General features: G+C 57.3%; 1 protein-coding gene across 9 annotated transcripts in view; it reads left to right on the top strand.

Annotated features, from left to right (window-relative positions):
• Window positions 1-17,738, top strand: part of Bcor (BCL6 corepressor) — a 132,183-nt gene that overhangs the window by 80,778 nt on the left and 33,667 nt on the right. For 4 of the 9 annotated variants that reach the window (XM_046465028.2, XM_046465025.2, XM_046465031.2 and 1 more), the window contains exon 1: window positions 3,726-4,531. The exons of 2 other annotated variants lie outside the window; for them this stretch is intronic. The gene's annotated coding sequence lies outside the window, so the exon portion shown is untranslated. Of the gene's footprint in view, window positions 1-3,725; window positions 4,532-17,738 lie in introns of those variants that run through there. 3 more of the 9 variants (XM_046465030.2, XM_046465032.2, XM_046465033.2) reach the window with 2 other exon arrangements.

Raw genomic sequence — 17,738 nt, 5'->3', positions numbered from 1 at the left:
TCAAATGCCAAAAGTTCCCATTACTCCAATATGGAGTGTCATAGGCCAGAGAACAGCCTCAGAGGAGGGCAGTCAGAGCCTAGAGAGCTTTTAGGATGTCTATTCTACTTTGTTACAAATATGCCCCTCAACAATGTTGGGAGCCCAGGGTGCCCCCCCCAAACACTGGCTAGGACCTCAACACAGGATTCCTGGCCTTTCCCCCAAGCCTGGGCATGGCTGAAGGTGTGAAAGAGGCCCTGGCACATCTTGCACAGTCACAGGCAGCAAGGCCTGTGGCCAGAAGCTCCAAGTTGCTTGCCCAGTTGCAGAACCTGGAGTAGCAGAGCGGCCCGGGCCTGAGGTCCAGCCATATGTTATAACCACAGGACCCTTTCATGGGGATGGGGCTGGTTGAGGAGGGGCAGCCCCCCCCCCAGCACCTCTCATTTCTGCGCTTATTTCTTTATTTCTCCACTGGCTACACGGCCTCCCCTCCCTTGCACTCCCTCTCTGCCTCCTCCTCTGCTTTTATTGAAATCCTCCCCTCTCTGAGTGCCTGGTATAGTGGCCTGACCCCCAGGTCAGCTCCCGAGGGGCTCCTGGGAGGGCAGAGGAGGAGGGAGCAGGGAAAGGGCCAGACGCCCGCACACACTGCAGGCTGAGTCCCCAGCTCCTGCAACCTCTTCCTGAGAGGGGCCATAAGATCTTTCTTGCTGCCTCTATTTCCCAGAACAATTCCAACTAAGGAGGCCAATAGGTGTAATCCTGCCCCCCCCCTTTTCCTTTGCCTTAGGGTGCCTCAGGAAAATCCCACGTTTTAATTCCCAGTGAGTCAATCCCCCCTCTCATGCCTCTTAGGACTCCTTTAATACGATATTTTTAAAATCCCATGGAGTTGGAAAATGTATCCCTAAGAGATGGAGAAGAAGCCCTTCAATCCCACCAGCCCATCCTGCAATATACCATGGAGGGGAGAGTCCTTGCAAAAGGAGGGCGTGAGGGGTGAATGCTGCAAATTAAGTCAAAGGCAAATTTACTGGCCTGTTTGTCTACAGCATCAAATTTCTTCTGCAGTCAGCCCTCACCACGGGCCCCTTTGCATTTACAGCACCCCCCTCCATTCATTTTAACTCTAGGACTTAAAGTTAGACAAACAGGCCCCTTTGTCAGCAGCCCCGGGAGGCCACAGGAGTCCGAGAAGCAGCAAGCTCCGTGGTCAGCTCCTGGATTTTCCAAAAGTTCTGGACTGTTATGTGCCACTAGAAACTCCGGGAAAAGCCTGTGCCTGGGGGGAGAGTTGGGGAGATGAGGGGAGGGGAGAGAAGGTGGCCAGGCACTGGGCCAGGGCCTCTGTGGTGCGGCCTAACCCAGCCGGAAGGGCCTGGCACCGCTCCGCACTCGCCCAGGCCAGCTCTCCCGCCCAGCCCACAGCAGCCCAGCGGCCTTTTCGCCTGGAACCGCATACACAGAGTTCCCCCACAAATCCCCAATGCCAGCCTTCCCAGTTATTTTAGACTTGTTTTGAATAAAAGGAGTCGCTTCAAAAAGAAATGTTGCTACAACACACAACTAGCGGCCTTTTCTCCAGCTGTGTCTCTAACTCGCATGCGTTCAGTCTAATAACTTTTAATGTCTGGCCCTAAAATGTCTTTATAAAAAATAGCTTTACAGCATAATAGTCCAGGTGTCTTTCTGCTTGTTACTGGAGATTAAAAAAATGTGTGGGTTAGCTTTCAGAGATGTCCACCCCAGAAAGACCAGGAAGAAAAAGACATGCATTCCATTCTGCAGGCGCGGGTCCTGGAAGCGCTCGCTCGCGGCCCAGCTCGACTGGGCACTGCTCGCAGGGGCCCTTCCCCGCCTGCCTTTTGCATCAGTTGTTACAAGCAGCTCTGGAGCATGAAGATTTAATTCTGCCCAAGTTTCGGGTTTCAAACGGTAGAGATGTTTCACTTCTGCTTTGAGAATGGCTGTTTTTTATAACTATGTGATGAGAACTAAAACAGAATGAATAAAATCGCACCCAATATCAGTCCCAGTCAATAGTCTCATTTTTAAAAGGGAAAATATCTGCTAGCTAGAGCTGATTTTGGCCTTGACCTTGACTTAGTAATCAACTTGAGATGCTTTTGATTATTTTTGGCATGGGGACACTCCAGGATATTTAAAAACTTTCCGTGTGGATTTACAAACCACCTCCATTTCGGATTTATGTTCTCATCAAGCCTGCACCATCTTGTCCTTAGGCAGAACAGACACCCCACCCCCTTCCCAGCATAAAAGACCCTTGTGAGCAGCCCAACGGGGGTCACCTTTGGCCTCGACGTCCGCGCCCCCAGTCTGGGAACAGTTAGGCCGGAACACCCCTCCCCCACTCTCACCCCTTCCCGCCAGCTTTGTGAACTGGGGCTCCCGCTCGCCCTTGAGGTTCTGCGCTCCGGGTAGGCGGGAACCTTGCTTCTCCTCTTCTCCCCCCACGCCCGCCTGCCCCCACCTCCCCACCCCACCCGCGCTCAGCGCCGCGCTGGGTGCGCTGGAGAAGCTCAATACGTGTCAATTGAATTGAACTGCTGCGGGTGCAGGCTGTACGCCGCCGCCGAGCACCGATCAACACGACGTTACCGAGTGGAAATTTATGGGGCGAACGCTGTAAGCCAAAAGTTGCTCCCTGCCAAGGAAAATAAAACGCGGGAGATAATCTCTCGGAGCCAGGGTGAGGGACCAGGGCTGACCCTCCAACCATCGAGGTGCAGACAGTGAAATGCCGAAAAAACGGGAAAAATTCTGTCGGATCTCCGCTCCCCTATCCCTCCTCCGCCTCCTGGTGTCCCCAAGAGCTGCTCCCTGCGCCTCCCCTGCCCCCCCTCTAAACAATTCCCACACAATTGAAACGTCCGGGGAACTCGGCCGCGGAGTTAGGGCGGAACAGCCACTGTTGCCCCGGGTGGTGTTTTCAGGTAGCTCAGGACACCAAAATGGGAAGGAGCTCCTTCGGGAAGAAGGGGCGATCTGGGGTGGGGGTGGGCGCAGACGCGCACTGCTAGGCTCTGCTCGGTTTCGGAGGGGACGCGAGGCCGAGAGAGCGCTGCACTGGTGGCGAGAGGCGGCAGTGGCGGCTGCCGCTGGGGTTTGACAGCTTTGGCTGAGCGGAGTGCGAGGCGCTTTATGGTAATTGCGGTCCTCCACTGGCCTTCTGGGTAGCAAGGGGAGTCTCGGCGCGCGCCTGGGAGAGCTGCCCCCGCAGCCCCCATCCCCTCGGCTCGGGCTCTGCGGGCCGCCCTCGCCGCCGCCTCCGCCGCCGCCCAAGTCGGTCTCCGGCTCGCCCAGGACGTGCGTCCTGGCCGGGTGTGTGCATCCAAGTCGGCCCGAGCTGTGGAGGGGACGGCAGGGGACTACGGGGGGTGCCACCCAGGTGGTCCGGGGTACGGACTTGGAGAGGCCCCGACGCACCGGCCTGGGAATCGATGACGGCCGGGGAAACTCGGGCAAACCTTTCCTGGGGAATCACCCCTCCCGAAACCCCACCGCGGAGGCGCCGCAACGGAGGGAGAGCAGAGACTGGGGGAGCTCAAACTTGCGAGAGCTGGAGGCGGCGGCTGTCGCCCGAGCGCTGCGCCTGAGGGGGGAGGGGAGGCGGCTGCTGGGAGGGAGGGAGGGAGGGCGGGCGGAGGGAGGGGGAGGAGGAAGAGGAGGGAACCAGGGAGGGGGGACGCGTTGGGATCGCGGCGTGCGGCTGCAGACGGAGCCCGGGCTCCCAGCGGCAAGGTGAGGCAGAGCTGCGCTCCTCGCTGAACGCGGGCGGAGCTCGGCGGCTGCGGGGGAGACGCGCCGGAGCCCAGACCGCGACCGAGAGCGGGAGCTAGGCGGGCGGCGGCGGAGGGGGAGCCCGAGAGCCGCCGGGCGGAGAGCCCAAGCCGCGCTGTCGCCGCGCAGGGACGACTTGGCCAACACACTCTCTCTCACTCTCTCTCTCTCTCCCCTTCTCTCTCTCTCTCTCTCTCTCTCTCTCTCTCTCTCACTCACACACACACACACACACACACACACACAGCCCGAGCGGGCGCTCGCGGCGAACCGTCAACATGGCGCTGGGGCTCTTGCCCGAGCGCGGGCGGCAGCCGCGGCGCGGGAGCTGCTGAGCCAGGCGGAGTCCAGTCCAGCTGCGGGAGCCCGGAGGTTCGCGCGGGGCTGTCGCCACCTGCCCTGAGGCTCGGAGCCCGCCCCGCCCCGCCCCACCCCCACGCGGCTGAGAGCCCACCCCTCGGCGGGGCCGACCCCGAGGGCAGCCGGCTGGCAGCAGACGGCGAGGGTGCGCGGCGCCTGAGCGGGCTGCGGGCAGCCGGGGACGGCAAACTTTGCTGCTCGCTGCGCTTCCCGGCCCGGCTCCTTCTCCGCTCCCTAGCGTCGCCAACCCCCAGCCCCGCACACCACTTCCCAGCCACCCAGCCGACCCCCGCTCCTCCTTGCCGCCTCGACTCTGCTCCGGGGAAAACTTCAAAGCGCCGGCGGATCGCAGGCTCCCTGCCTACTCCCCGACTCGGGATTTCAGGTCAGTGCCCGGAACACCTTTCCCCTGGGAGGCCGCGGGCGGGCTGGCGCGCCGCTGGCTGCAGTCGGCCCCCTCCCCTGGGGCCCCCGCCGGTCGCGGGTTTCTCCTCCGACTCTCGCGTACCCCGCGAACCTTTTGCCTCGCGCTTTCCCTTAGCTTCATTGCTCGCTTTCGTTTTTATTTCATAGCTGTAAGTTATTAGAAATGCAGCCAACCTAAGCGGCCCCGCGTAGGCAACGGGGAGGGAGGGCGCAGCTGGGGGCCTGCCGCCTCCCGGGGGGCTGGGAGGAGAGCAGGGAGTTCGCAGAGTGGAAGTTTGCAGCCTGTGTGTGTCTGCGCGGGAGCGCGGTCGCCGCTGAGCGCCGCTTGTCGGGTGAAGGGGGGGAGCTGGGCTGGAAGCTGGGAAGCTCGGCTCGGCGTTAGCTCGAGAGCAGGAAGGGGAGGGCGGCGGGTTCCCGTCTGCTTTCTTTTTCGACTCGGGAAAGAACTGTAAAAACCCCCAGCCTCCGCCGCCTGGTCTCGCCTCTCCGGGGGCCGATCGTTCTTCCAAGTGGAACGACGGCGTGTGCGTGCGCAAGGGTGTGTGGCGGGCGCCTCCGGCCGAGTCGAGCTCGACCTGTCGCCGCCGCGCAACTCGGGAGGGGAGTCCCGGGTTGTTTTGTTTTTTTTTTTTTTTTTCTTGGCTTGCCCCAAAGCTCGGATCACGTGGATTTAAAAAAAAAAAACTACTAGGAAATTGTGCAGAGCCAGGGGTTCCCACTCGGCCGGTCGGCCCGCCAGGTCAGACGCTTTGTTTTGTAAATGTTCTTTTAAAATTGTAATCCGCGACCCCCTGCCGTCTCCACCCTCCCCGAGGCGTCGTGGGCTAGGTTGAAGTTGTGAGCCCCCAGGGGTGGGTGGTGTAGAATGTGCTTGTGTGCGGGAGGCGGCGGGAAGGGAGGGCGGGGGGGGGCGGGGAGACCTGGCCCTCCGCTGGGCAGTGGGGAGTCTGGTGGGAAGCGCTGATGGGCGTGTGAAAGTCTGCTGCCGGAGGAAGTTGGTCCCACTCGGAGGGCGTGCGGCGCGGAGGCTCAGCGCGAAGAGGAACTTGCGCACCGGGTGCGATCCTCGGTTGAGGCGGGGAGGGCGAGGCGCCGCGGGGCCCGCGCTTGGAGCGGGCGGGAGGCTGCGCCGCAGAGCCTCAGCCAACTCGGGGGCTCGGGGCGGCGGCGGCGAGCGCCTGCTGTTTACGAAAGGAGCCTTGGGGCGCCGTGTGCGGACTAGTTCGGCTCGAGGCACGCGTGGTCCCGGCGGGCTTCCCGCCGCCCGAACGCTCGAGGGGCACGTACCCGCGTCCCGAAGACTGCCGTGCCTGGCCGCGTGTAGGCCGAGGCCGGGTGAGGCTTAATTTGCTGTTAATGAATCTTTTCCAGAAAGTCCGCGATCTCCAGCTAGAGACTGTGAGTGCCCGCGCACGGGGACGCGCGCCGCCGGCGTCTAGAGTGTGGGGGTTGGGGGAATGGAACAGCGACTGAGGAAGGAGGGTTATGTGTATTTAAAAACAAACCTTAAAAAGAAACCAACGCTCTTCAAATAGGTATTCGCACAGCCTCACTGCGTCTAGACTAGACAGCTCCTGGTTTAGCATTGTGGCTGTTTTTCCTCCCCTTCTGGAGAGGGGACTAGGGGAGAAGAAAGGGGTACTGGTGTTTGGTTCTAGGGGTAACCCCTTGGAGAAAAACCCTTTAAAAGGCCTGGGAGTAAAAATGAGGAGGAAATGGCCCACCCCAGAAGGTGGTGGGTGGTGAGCACAGACAGACTTGGGTATTTCTAGCCATCTGACACTTCCTGTGGCACTGGAAACGGACACCGCGGACCGAAATCTACCCTTAAGAGGTGTTGGATTCGGTTTTGCCAACAGAATTGCTTGTGTGGAAGGCATTTTAATTGTCAGCCTCAGGCTCCTGTGCATGGACACTTGGAGGATATGCTCCCTTTTTCGACCCTTCCCACTCCGCCCCCGACCTGTTATCTGGTCTGGTCTGGGCTTTGCAGTGTAGGTTCTAGTGTTTATTTTGGGCACGGTTTCACCGCGTAGAGGAAGTGGGGGGTAAGCTATGATTAATATGCCGTCCAGGTCTAATCCGAGGCTGGCCTTCGGCGTGCGAGTATACACCGCTACGCACGCAAATTGCCCAGGGTGGTTAGGGGAGCGTGCGGGTTTCGGGCGCTGGGCGCTCCGCCGCCAGGTCGGGGCTGGGGCTTGGCCGGCCCCAACGCTGTCCTTTGAGGCGCTGTCACCAGTAGGTGACTGAGAGTTAATTAGGAAGTGTTCTCTGGATCAATGGGCCGCACAGCTCATTAGCGATTCTCTCCAGCCCTTTGCAGGGCCGGCCTGGCCTCCGCCTCCCACACAGGCCGGGGCCCCGCGGTCCTGGCTGTGGAGAGCGCCGCTGGGAAGTGGGGAGGGGCGGGCAGCTAGGGACCGCAGGGAGGCGAGTGTAACTTCGCCGGGCGGCGCGTTGCGTGCGGCGCCGCGAGGCCCGCGCAGCCCGCTCTTTCTTCCTGCTCACGGTCGCCTCCTCTGTGTCTTTAACTCGCTCCCGCTCGCGTCGCTGCCTGGCTGCTCCTCCCCGCCTCCCTCGCCTATCTCTTGTTCTCTAAGCACGACGCCTGTGCTCCCCGCCCAGTTTGGGATTAGACAAGATAAAAATAGGACTGCCCAGCGCGCAGAGCTGTGACTGTGCCCCGGCAGCCGGGCTGGTGGGAGCGCGGGGGGCAGGAGCTGGGGAGCACCCGCCGGGCTCTCTGGGCGGCCAGTGCCTGTAGTCCCCCACCCCCACCCCGCAGGCTCCGTCACGCTCCCCGGAGTCTGTCCGCCGTGAACCGTGCGGGCCGGGGGATCTGGGCAGGGTCTCCGCGCTCTCGCGGGTGTTGTTGGTGTGCCGGTGATAGATCGGTCTAGACAGGCATGCAGGCTCCCTCCCGGCTGAAGGACGCGGGGGGGGGGGGACGCGGAGACGGCAGCAGACTCCCGCTAGCAGCGAGTGAGCGAGCTAGCCTGCGGGCCCAGAGAGCTGGGTGGAAGGAAGGCTGGGGGGGGGGCGCTTGTTTTAACCCTTTAAGGTGGGTAGAGATAGTGTAATGGGGAAGGGGTGCAAAGCAAAGAGTCCGGTAGAAATTCTTGGAGGCCGAGTAGCCCCCCAGGGGAAAGGAGTCAGGAATCTAGGCCTAGGGTTTTCCTTTCTCTTCTGTGTGTGCATGGACACATCCTGGTGCATCCTCTCTATTCTTAATACAAACCAAATGCAGCTGCTAAATGATCTAGCTTGACCGGGTACTTGTCAGTGGGGGAGCTGTGAACACACACAATGGGCACCCTCGCTTAAGGAACTGAGTTTGGGAGATGCAGATGTGTACACCTCAATGTTCCCAAGAGAGAATTTTTGCTGGCATTCAAGTGAGGGATGGTCTGTCTGCACAGAGCTCTAGTCGGGTGGGGCCTCTGACTGAGTGCTGCAGACTAAGAACCTGAGCCTGAAATGCCAGGCCAGAATGTACAGGTATGCCCTGAGAGGGGGGGGGTGTCTTTGAGTTGTCCCTATAAATAAACACTTTTAACCGTGAACTTGTATGCAAGAGAGTCAGACTGCGAATACAAGTTGGTCTGGACACTGATGTGTTGTTAGGAGATCCATCATTTGTATACACATATGGTGCTAATAGTGAATTGGTCTGAAAATTTAATCCAACTTTGCACACATTAGTTCTTTCCAGAGTCTGAAATTAATTGGTAGTTGTGTGACCCTATACATCAATAACTTGCTACTAATTCTACGTGCGCTCTTCTCCCCTACCTTTCTTTTAAGGGTTTGTGGTCTAGGGATCCTCTATTTACTTTTAAATGGTAAACCCATACTGGCCGGTCCTGGGCATGAGCCACATATAGGCAAAGCAAGAAAAACATAAGTAGTATAAGGGAGACGTATGTTGGACAGGAATGCTCAGATTAAGATGTGTGCCTGAATGACAGGTGCTGAGACAAATCAAGACACTTGGGACTCCAATGTCCAAATGGAACAAGAGATCCATAAGAGATAAAGAACAGGCCAAAAGAAATGTAAACATGGGTGTGCAAATGCAAAGATGTATGGCGATGTTCTAAGAAAAGTCCAACTTTGTTGAGCTGGAAACTGGGGTAGAATTTCAGTAAGTGGGTTCCAGAAACAAAAGTCCATTTCAAGGTGTGAGGAGGGTCACTTGGAAACACAAAAAGCATTCATATGCATACACCCATGCTTAGATGCACAGGCTGAATGACCAAACCCCCTCAATGCCTGACGGAGACTTTCCTGCCCAGTGAGACCAATGTGGACACAAAATTGCAGGCCACACAACCACATTCACACGCACATTCACAAGGGAATAGTGTTTCTGGCTGGAAGGAACCAGGGGCAGAGCAGCTCCCAAAGGATGGAGTCTCTTGTATAATACAAGAGGGGGTGAGGGTGTGTGCTGAGCAGGTAGGAGGGATTCCGAAGAGATTTGAAGTTCACCTTGAATGGCCGGATGGTGGAGGAAAAGGGGATAGCTTGCCACTCTGTGGCCTCCAGGAATGGATGTGGCACTGCTGGGGCCTGTTGGCTAAGGTGAGGCAGAGCCTGGCAGACTGGAAAGACCAATGGAAAAACGTGTGGCTCCTGGGAGGAATTAAAGGGAAGGCAGGCATGCTTTTATTTGGGTCTGTTGTGTTTGTTTGTTTGTTTTTGCTGGGGGAGACCGTGCTGGCCGGCCAGTGTAGGGTGGATTAGCAGGCGCCTGGGTGACCCCAGACGCGCATGTAAACTCCGGCTAGGGTTTAGTTTGCCTGCGGCGTCGATTTGCCGCGGTCCCTCTTTGTCTGAGCCCAGCCGGGAATTCCAGCTTTTATTGGGAAGACCGCACTTGGGTGGAGCCCCGGCCGGGCGGGGCAGGGCTGGGCCTCGGGCTGGCGGGAGGCTTGCAGTCTCTTGTGGCCAAAGTGCCGCCCCAAACCCGGGATGGTCCTCAGGCACGACCGCCAGCCCCTGACAATACCACCCTGCTGATTTCCTCGAGGGCGCCAGGCCCAGAGGCCCAGTCGACTCGGCCGGGCAGGGGACCGCGTGGGTCCGCCTCGTCCGCCGCGCCCCACCCCTCCCCCGCCGGCCTGAGGCCGAAAGGAGCTCTGAAGGCCCTTTGTTAGGCCTCGGGGTCACACCCGTGCCCCGGGGGCCTCTGAAGGGCGGGAGAGCAGTGCTCTGGGTGAGGGAGGTCCTTTTCCTTGCCTGGGATCCCGTGCGGCCAGTGTCGCCAGATCGGGCCTGGTGGGGGACTCGCCCAGACTACAGGAGGGAGACCACGGCCCGCCCCGTGTCTTTGCCAGTGTTTATGGCCGACGGGATTCCGTTTGCACAGTCAGCCGTGCCGCTGAGGCCTAGGTGGTGAAGCCCGGAGAATCCGCCCTGCAGGACGGTTGGGGCCTCCTTGGTCCTCCCGGGTGGCGACCCTGTCGCTTTCCGACACGAGCACTTTGGCCCGGGGCGTGCGCTGATCTCCTACGCTACCCCGACGGCTTTCTCTGGTGTTCCCCAGGAAGGGCCATCTGACTTTTTGCTGGGTGGGAGTTCATTAACGGTGCTCTGCTGCTTTTTTCTGAAGGCCCCTTTCGGGGCGCAGGCTCACTTTCCGTGTGCTGTCTGTCGAGGGTCTCACAAACGCGGATCCTCACTTGGTTTTCTTGCAGAGTCGTGTCTCCCCAGCCAGTGGGCTCCCCGTGATTAGACAAGCGGGAAAGTCCACTCGGAGAAGATCCTGACAGCATAAAATATAATTTGTGATCTAAAAGACAGTTTCCAGTATAATCTCATTATGCACCACAGACTCCCGGTGTTATTTTGTGGAAGGCGGACAATGATCAATTTACATTGACCCGGGGCTGGGCGAGCTTTTAGATGGTAATTGCCATATTGATTTGCATGCAAAAAGAAGACCTGCTAAAATTAAAGACCGGAAGCTAAATTAAACTAAATTTATTGTCTAGGTGCAAACCCCAGGAACTGTTGGGGGAGGGGGTGAGCCAGGTCAGGGTGCCCGGGGCGGAGCAGGTGAGAGGCTGGAGCTTCAGGAGGTCACAACTTTGGGAGCGATCTTAGCCCTCGTGATTTCATAAAGTGGGGAGGGGGACGTGTTTAGGAAAAAGTTATTAAAAAGGCACTATTGCGGGGCAGGCACTGGGGTCTCTCCATGCCAAGTGACTGCAAGGGAAGAGGAGGTTTATAAGGTTATAGTGGTCTTCCAGCACCATTTCCGGCACTCCCCACCCCCCATTTCTATTGTTCTGCCGGGACATTTGCAATCATGCTAGGGACACCAAAAACTCTTGCCTCGGAAGAGTTAAAAAAAAAAAAAGGCAGCCCTTCCCCCTTCCCGCCTCGCTTTCCCCCCTCCCCCTTCCTAAGCGTTAGGCCATTCCGAGAGAGCGCCAATGTGTGGGGCGCACTTCACGCGCGCCGCGGGCAGGCCCGCGCCTTGGAGATGGAGAGTTTCTCTTTAGACGCCGTGGCCGCGGGCTTGACTGGACGGCGATCGCTCCGGGAAGCCTCCGGTTCCAGGTGGCCCGAGTAGGCGGGGGTGAGGTGGGGTGCGGTGGGCGGGGGAAGGCGTCTGTCCGGGCCGCCGGCTAGCGGTGCCCGGGGCGGGAGGTCGCCTCCCGGTAGGGGTCGAGAGGCCCTGCTTGGGCTGGGTAGAAGGGCGGGCTGGAAACTCGGCCCGCTCGCCGAGGCTGGAAAGTTTAAAAAAAGAGAAAGAAAGCCACTTGCGGAGGGCTGGCCTGGAGCCAGGGGCCGCCGGGCCGCGAGGCGTGCTCCGCCTACGAGCGGGTGAGTGCCCTGTGCCCCTCGACCCCGCTCGCCACCGAGGCCCTTGCCCGCCGAGCCGCGCCGCGGGGCCATTTCGCACATCCGGAGCTTCGACGTTGTTGGGAGGGAGCGGTCCGGGCCAGGAAGCTCGCAGGGGCTTCAGTCCGGTGCCCCGGTTGGTCCCCGCTGACCCGAGCTGGAGCTGGCCCTCTGCAGTGGAGCCTGCGGCTTCGGATGTAGGTAGTTTCCCTGGAACATCTGAAAGCCTGGGGCAGACCTCGAAATTGGGGATAAGGTAGGTGGGGAAAGTCGGGCCCTGAGCTTTGGCGCCCAAGAGTTTTCAGAGGAAAGGTTGGGAGAAAGGAAGGGCATCCCGCTCCCCAGCTCGCCTAGGGCTTTCACCTTCTGTGGGAACGCTGGGGTCCACCAGGGCCTGCGTCCTGCAAGCCACTTGTCTGGTAATTCCCTCTCCCACCCACTTTGGTCCCTGGGGGTTTTCGTTTCAACCCTAGAAGAGGTAGGTGTAGGAGCTCCTTCCAAAGGGCTTTTGCTCCATCTAGATAATTTGATTTATTGCTTTATGTGGCAAAACTTAGGGTGGCAAGCCCCAAGTTCCCAGTGATGGTAGTCAGCACTTTTCTGGAGGCCTAGGAGTGCCAAACTCACCTACCCTGCCTCTTGTGGGCTGCTAGGAAGGGAAAGTGGCGCCTTGTTGGGTTCCTTGGCCTCACACCAGGATATTTCCGTGTAGGGAGACTTGTAGGATGTAGGGGGAGATTGTGAAAGACTTTGAGTGGACCCAGAGATGATCTGGTGTAAGAGAAATTGGGCTTGGGGCTCGTGGTGGACCCAGTTACTTAGGCGTTAAGTACAATCTATCTAATTTATTTATTTATTTTTGCTCTGCACATGGGCGCACAAGGCCCAAGAAGCCTTCCCAACTTCTTTGAGGAGACAGTATGGGAAAATAGGGATTCTGAATGGTACAATTAGACCCATAATTGGCTCCTCTCCGAAACTCCAGGACTGAGTTTGACCGTGGCCCATTTTTACTAGCTGTGTGACCTTGGGGGCGAGTTATTTATGGTCTCTGAGCCTCACTAAGTTTCTTCATTTGTAAGACTGGGAATAATTATCCACCTTTAGGATCAAAGAGGTATACTTGGCACATAGTAGGCCCCGAGGATTAATAATTGCTTTGAATAACTGGTCATGTTCCTATAGCTTGCTCCTCCATTCCCTGCTACCCCGTGCTCTGGGAGACCTGTTAGGCCAGTGTCCAGAGAGGGACCAAGGATGCAGGTTAAGGGCCCCTCCCTGGGTACTCTTCTGGGTCTGCCTCTGTGGGCTCCTCTTTGCCTTTGTTCCAGGTCTTTGCATGCTGCCTTTTAAAGGATTCCATATGAAAAGACTTGCCCCCCCCCCCAGTGGGATCATTATATGGTTAGGAATTGATTCCAGAACCACTATCTAGGTGCTTTGGGCAAGTCTTCCTGTCTTTATTTTGGGGGAGGGGACGGGGGCGTCTGGAGGGGAGAGACCTGGTTGGAAGAGGTGAGAGGGGGGTGGCCCGCTGCTGAGGCCTGAGGTGCTGTGGTTTGTTTGATAGGGATTAAGTCCGGATGTTATGAGGGCTCAGTGTGGTTTTCAATAAAGTCTGCCAGGGATTGCTTCTTTTATATCGATATGTATTTAAAAAAATTACTAGCATGAGAAGAAAACCAGACCTGTATGGATCCAGGCCGGTAGTAAGCTACTGTGATCAGGTTTCCTACTCGACTCCCAGAGGGGAAGTCAGCGTTTGATTGAAGCTACACTTGGTTCTTGACTCTCAGGGGATGCCTGCTCTGAAACAGGAGCCCTCCCTCCCTTTCTCTCTCCTCTCCCCCTCCCTCTTTTTCCCTTCTTCCCCTAAAAGCCTTTGTGCTGAAAGAGCTTCAGTAGGCACGAATCCCTGGTCCCTCTAAAGAATGCCTTCCAGCCTTTGCTGACATTGTTGTGTGAGCAGTGGCTTTTACCAGGCCAGCAGTTTTGCCCCCATTTGAGCTCCCTATTTTAGAGGTAGCGGACAGCCAGGATGCGCCGAGCTGCTGGGGAGCTGCTGGGATTGCCACAGCGTGTAGGCAGGCTGGGCCTGGAATCTGAAGACGCCTTAACCTTTGCCCTGGGGGCCCTCCAGGAAGGGGGGGAAGGTGGGGAGCTCGAGGGCTGAGGATTGTTCTGGAGGGTCTGTTTGTTTTCTCCAGCCAGAGAGGCTGAGGGTGGAGTCGCTGCTAGCTAGGGAGTCTGTTGGAGCTTTGGGTCTGATTTCCAACTTGGTTTAATTGGAGAAACTCCTAGGCATTTCACAGTTCTGTACAAATGCAAACTTGAAATAGCTCGAGGCCTACGTCATTTAGGAAAGAATAAATGAAGTACAGAAATGTCCAAAGTATGTAAATCCTGGAGTTGTCTGCTCTCCATAAACACGTGGCAAGTGCCAAGGCATTTCCAGTCAAAACACCCGTGGACCCCACAGCCTCCATCCTTTGTATTTATTATTTTATTAACAGCATTTTACACAGCATTTAACAAGCCCAGCCTGCTTGCTTCACGCAAGACTTTGAGCAGACTGGGGTGGAAAAATGGGTGGGGGTGGGGAGCAGTGGTCTCTAGAAGCCACTAGCTGGAGGAATCTCTCCCCGTCGGGTTAAGGGGGTTTGTTTCTCCCGGCCAAAGAGAAGACAGAAGTCTTGCCTGGGAGGAAGAGATGCCCTCTCCCACCCCAGGAGGAAAGTTGTGTCGCTGTGCTGTGCTGTGCTGTGCGTCCGGTCTCCCTTCCCTCCTGGAGAGCGAATGAAACCGGGTCCGTTTCCGGCTACTCTGCCCATTGGTTATTGGTCATTTTCAAAGAATAAGTATTTGTCTGCTGTCGTCATTCCGTATCCTGGTGGAAAGTTTATAACGAAAAGTAATGCCTTTCTTAAGTCATAAAATGAGCCTTGTATGATTATTTAATTAAAATCTATTTAAGGACCGATTAGGCGTGTAATTTGCACTAATAATGACGATTATGGAAATGTTCAACTTAACCAAAAATCATAAAGGAGACATTTTGATCAGTAGGGCGGCCAGTAAGTCTTCCGTGAGTTGGGCAATTTCTGAAGGACCAGACGCGGTCCTCGGCGGGGTTGCACCAACCCAGACGGGCCTGGCCTCTGCCCCAGGGCCTGCCTGGCCCGCTCGGGCCAGCCCCCACTGGGCCAAGTGTCCCGGGAGTCCCAGCAACCTCGCTTCCCACCCTGCTTCTCCAGGCCCCCAGAAGGCACCAACGCTGGGAGAGGGTTGATAAACCACCGAGAAATCTCTGCGAAATGGCGGTGCTCTTTGGCTTTAACAAACAGCACTGACAAACGCATGCTTCCTTGGCTGGCCTTGGCTGGAGCCCCGAGGGGTGGGGGGGCGGGGGTCCCTTGTTCCGGAGAAACCTGCCAGCTGCTGGGCTTGGTGCGAAGGCGAAGGCAGACACAATGCTGCTGTTGTTGGTTTGATCTCTAACTGTGGATTGTTAGTCTGGCTTTAACTATGTGGTAAGGGGGGAATGTGAAGGCTGTTTACAGCGAGTGCAAATAATGTGACAGCTGTTGGCTCGCGAGCAGCGCTGCGCCTCCTCAGCACTTGCACAAAGCGCGCACTATGCAGGCCCGCGGAGGAGCCGCAGAGGTGGCCAGCGTGTCCTCCCGACAAGAGGGAGCTCAGAGACACGCCCCTGCCCCCACAGCCGGCACACACCTTTATGACTTCCCAGGGGAGGGGCGGGAGGCCAGGTGGTTCTGATGTTGTGGTTTAGGGAGCTCTTCAGGCCGAGGTGGCAGGGGAAGGCCTGCTGGGTCAGGAGTGTCTCTGTCTGGGGGGTTTTGGCCAGGATCCAGGCACGGGGTCCTCAGCTGCTTGGGACAGAGTTTGTAAGATTTGGGGGAAATTACCTCGCAGTCCTAAATAAGCTTGTTGGGAAGAATGTATTAACTGAAGGCTTCCTGGAGGTCACAGAGGCTCTGGAGGCTGGGGTACCCTCTGCAGTGGCCCTGTGTTCAGACAAGTTGAAGACAGGCGGGCCCTGCATTCTGGGCTCTGGACGCTGTTTCCCAGGGGGAAATGCATGTGTGTAGGTTCACGACCACAGATGGATTGTAATTCAGGGAAGGGTGCAGGTTAGCTCTTGATGACTCGCATCCCTTCACCTTGCCATTTTCCGGGATGCATTTGCCTCCGGCTGCAGGAGGCAAAGGGGCAGTCCTGAGGCCTGGCCACAGCGCCACCCACTCTGTGGGCACCAACTTGATAGCCACAGCCACAGGCTTCTGAGTTCCTGGTCCCCTGCCAGGCCCTGCAGGGAGCAGCCAGGTGGGAGGGAGAGCAATTGGTGGCAGTCATCACCTAAGGCCAGTCTTGGAGATAGCATGAATGGCCAGGAACGTGGGCCTGCCTCTGGGCTGGCCTGGGACACTCGGACTATAAAGCGTCACTCCAACCCCCCAGGAATCCCTACGCTGAAGCTTTCCAGGCCTGGGCCCCTGGCTGTCCCCGAGGTTTGGAGGATCAGTTAGGGCTGATTTCATTTTATATCCTGCCCCTCTGTGTGGCTTGTCCCTGGATGGGCAGCCTGCTGAATATCTATAGATCTAGTCTGTCGTCCCCCGCCCTCCCCCAGGTCTACCATTTGAGTTTTAATGTGGACTGACTTCTACATCTACTTGGGTTCCCTTATGGGGAGCTGGGAGATGCTTCTGGAGTGATACATGAACTTCGGTGCCAGTTCTATAAATTGGTCTCTTTTTATGACGTGTGCCATTTTCTGTAGGAATGTTGCTTGCAAAACGAGTTTCGCCTTGGAGGAAAGGCGGAAAGATAAACAAGCCTGCAACGCCAAAACACTGGCAGTCTTTCCCTCCTTCCAGCTCTCTTAAAGCAGCCGGGCTGTATTTCCAGGATTAGACTCATGCTTGTGAGGAGGGACTCTGGCTTGGCTTTTTTTTCCCCCCAAGCAAATGCAAATTAGAGAAAAATAATTTTCTTTCAACGATATGCAATGTATTAGTCACTTGTTATCGTGCTCCGAGGCAGGCCTCATTTGCGCGTCTGCCAGCTCGCTCACATCTGCTCGGCGCTGTTCGGGGCATTTTAACCTTGGCAGTGTCGTGTCGTCTAGTCCTACGGATCAAGGAGGAGTAATTAAACTCTGAACAGCTACAAAAATTCTTGGGCCCCCACCTATAGTGTAGTTCCACGGCTTTGTTTTGGGGTGCTTGGAGTTCTGAGAGAATAGCAGACATGGGGTTCCTATTGTTACTTGTAAAGAAAGTGGGTGTCCCTCTCCTCCTGACCCTCCCGCTCGGCCTTCCCAGGATGCCCAGGCTGTGCAGTCGGCAAGGAACCTCCATGCACATGGCAGGATCCCCGGGTTTTAAGTATGTTAAAAGTTCCTTTGTGCTTCCTGTGTATACGGGTGATAGCTGTTATTAGCCTTGCAGTATAGTATAGCTTGTTCCTTTCTGCTGGGGGCGGGTGGCACCAAATGCATTTTATCCCTACAAAGCCCTGAAGGAGACAAAGTGCATAGACGTGGCCTTGGGTGGCTTGGCGAGGAGCATTTGTTGGGGATTTGCCCTGGCTGTGTACACTCTCCAGAGAGGACGCAGACCAAAGGTGCTGTGTGTGTGTGTGTGTGTGTGTGTGTGTGTGTGTGTGTGTTGGGGCGAGAGAGGTGTCGCTAGGAGGATTCCTGGCTTTTGTCTTAGGTTTCTGGTGCTGTGTGGCCTCCTGTTGAGGGACACCTGTTTCCAAGTTCACTCCCTCCTGCCCTCTTGAATACACACAGAGTTCCCTGGCTTCTGGTCTGCCTTGACCCTGAAGGAAAGTGAAAGGAACAAAAAGCCAGTGTTGGGCCAGGACAGGCCATCCCCAGGAAGGGGGAAGTGTCTCTGTTCCTGGTCCCTGAGCTGGGAGAGCCCAAGTACCTGATCTCGGCCTTGGCTCTGCCTGGGGGCGGAGGCTGCGTGGCCAGCCACCCAGATTTGGCAGGGTCAATCCGTGCTGGTGCCTCCCCTCCCCCTTTGCAGTTGGCTACCCTTGGCTTGCCTCTTTAGAGGAGGCGTCCCGAGGAGCCATCCCTCCGTCTGATCGGAAGGGAGCCCGGAACGATGGTGGGAGGGGTCTCAGTGCCGATTCCCTGATGGGCTTGGCGGCATTTCCCGTGAGGTCTGGGCTTCTCCCCCCCCCCCCAGCCCACCCAAAGTTTCTTTCTGTCAGATTCAACAGCGGGGCCAGAAGGTGCGGCGGAGGCTCGCTCGGGAAGCTGGGCTGGAGGCGCC

The sequence above is a fragment of the Marmota monax genome, unplaced genomic scaffold (assembly GCF_021218885.2).
Source record: "Marmota monax isolate L192 unplaced genomic scaffold, Marmota_monax_Labrador192_F-V1.1 WCK01_AAM20220418_F8-fsc00158, whole genome shotgun sequence".
NCBI lineage: Eukaryota > Metazoa > Chordata > Mammalia > Rodentia > Sciuridae > Marmota > Marmota monax.
The sequence above is the reverse complement of the archived record's forward strand: the minus strand, read 5'-3'. Positions and strand labels throughout refer to the sequence as shown.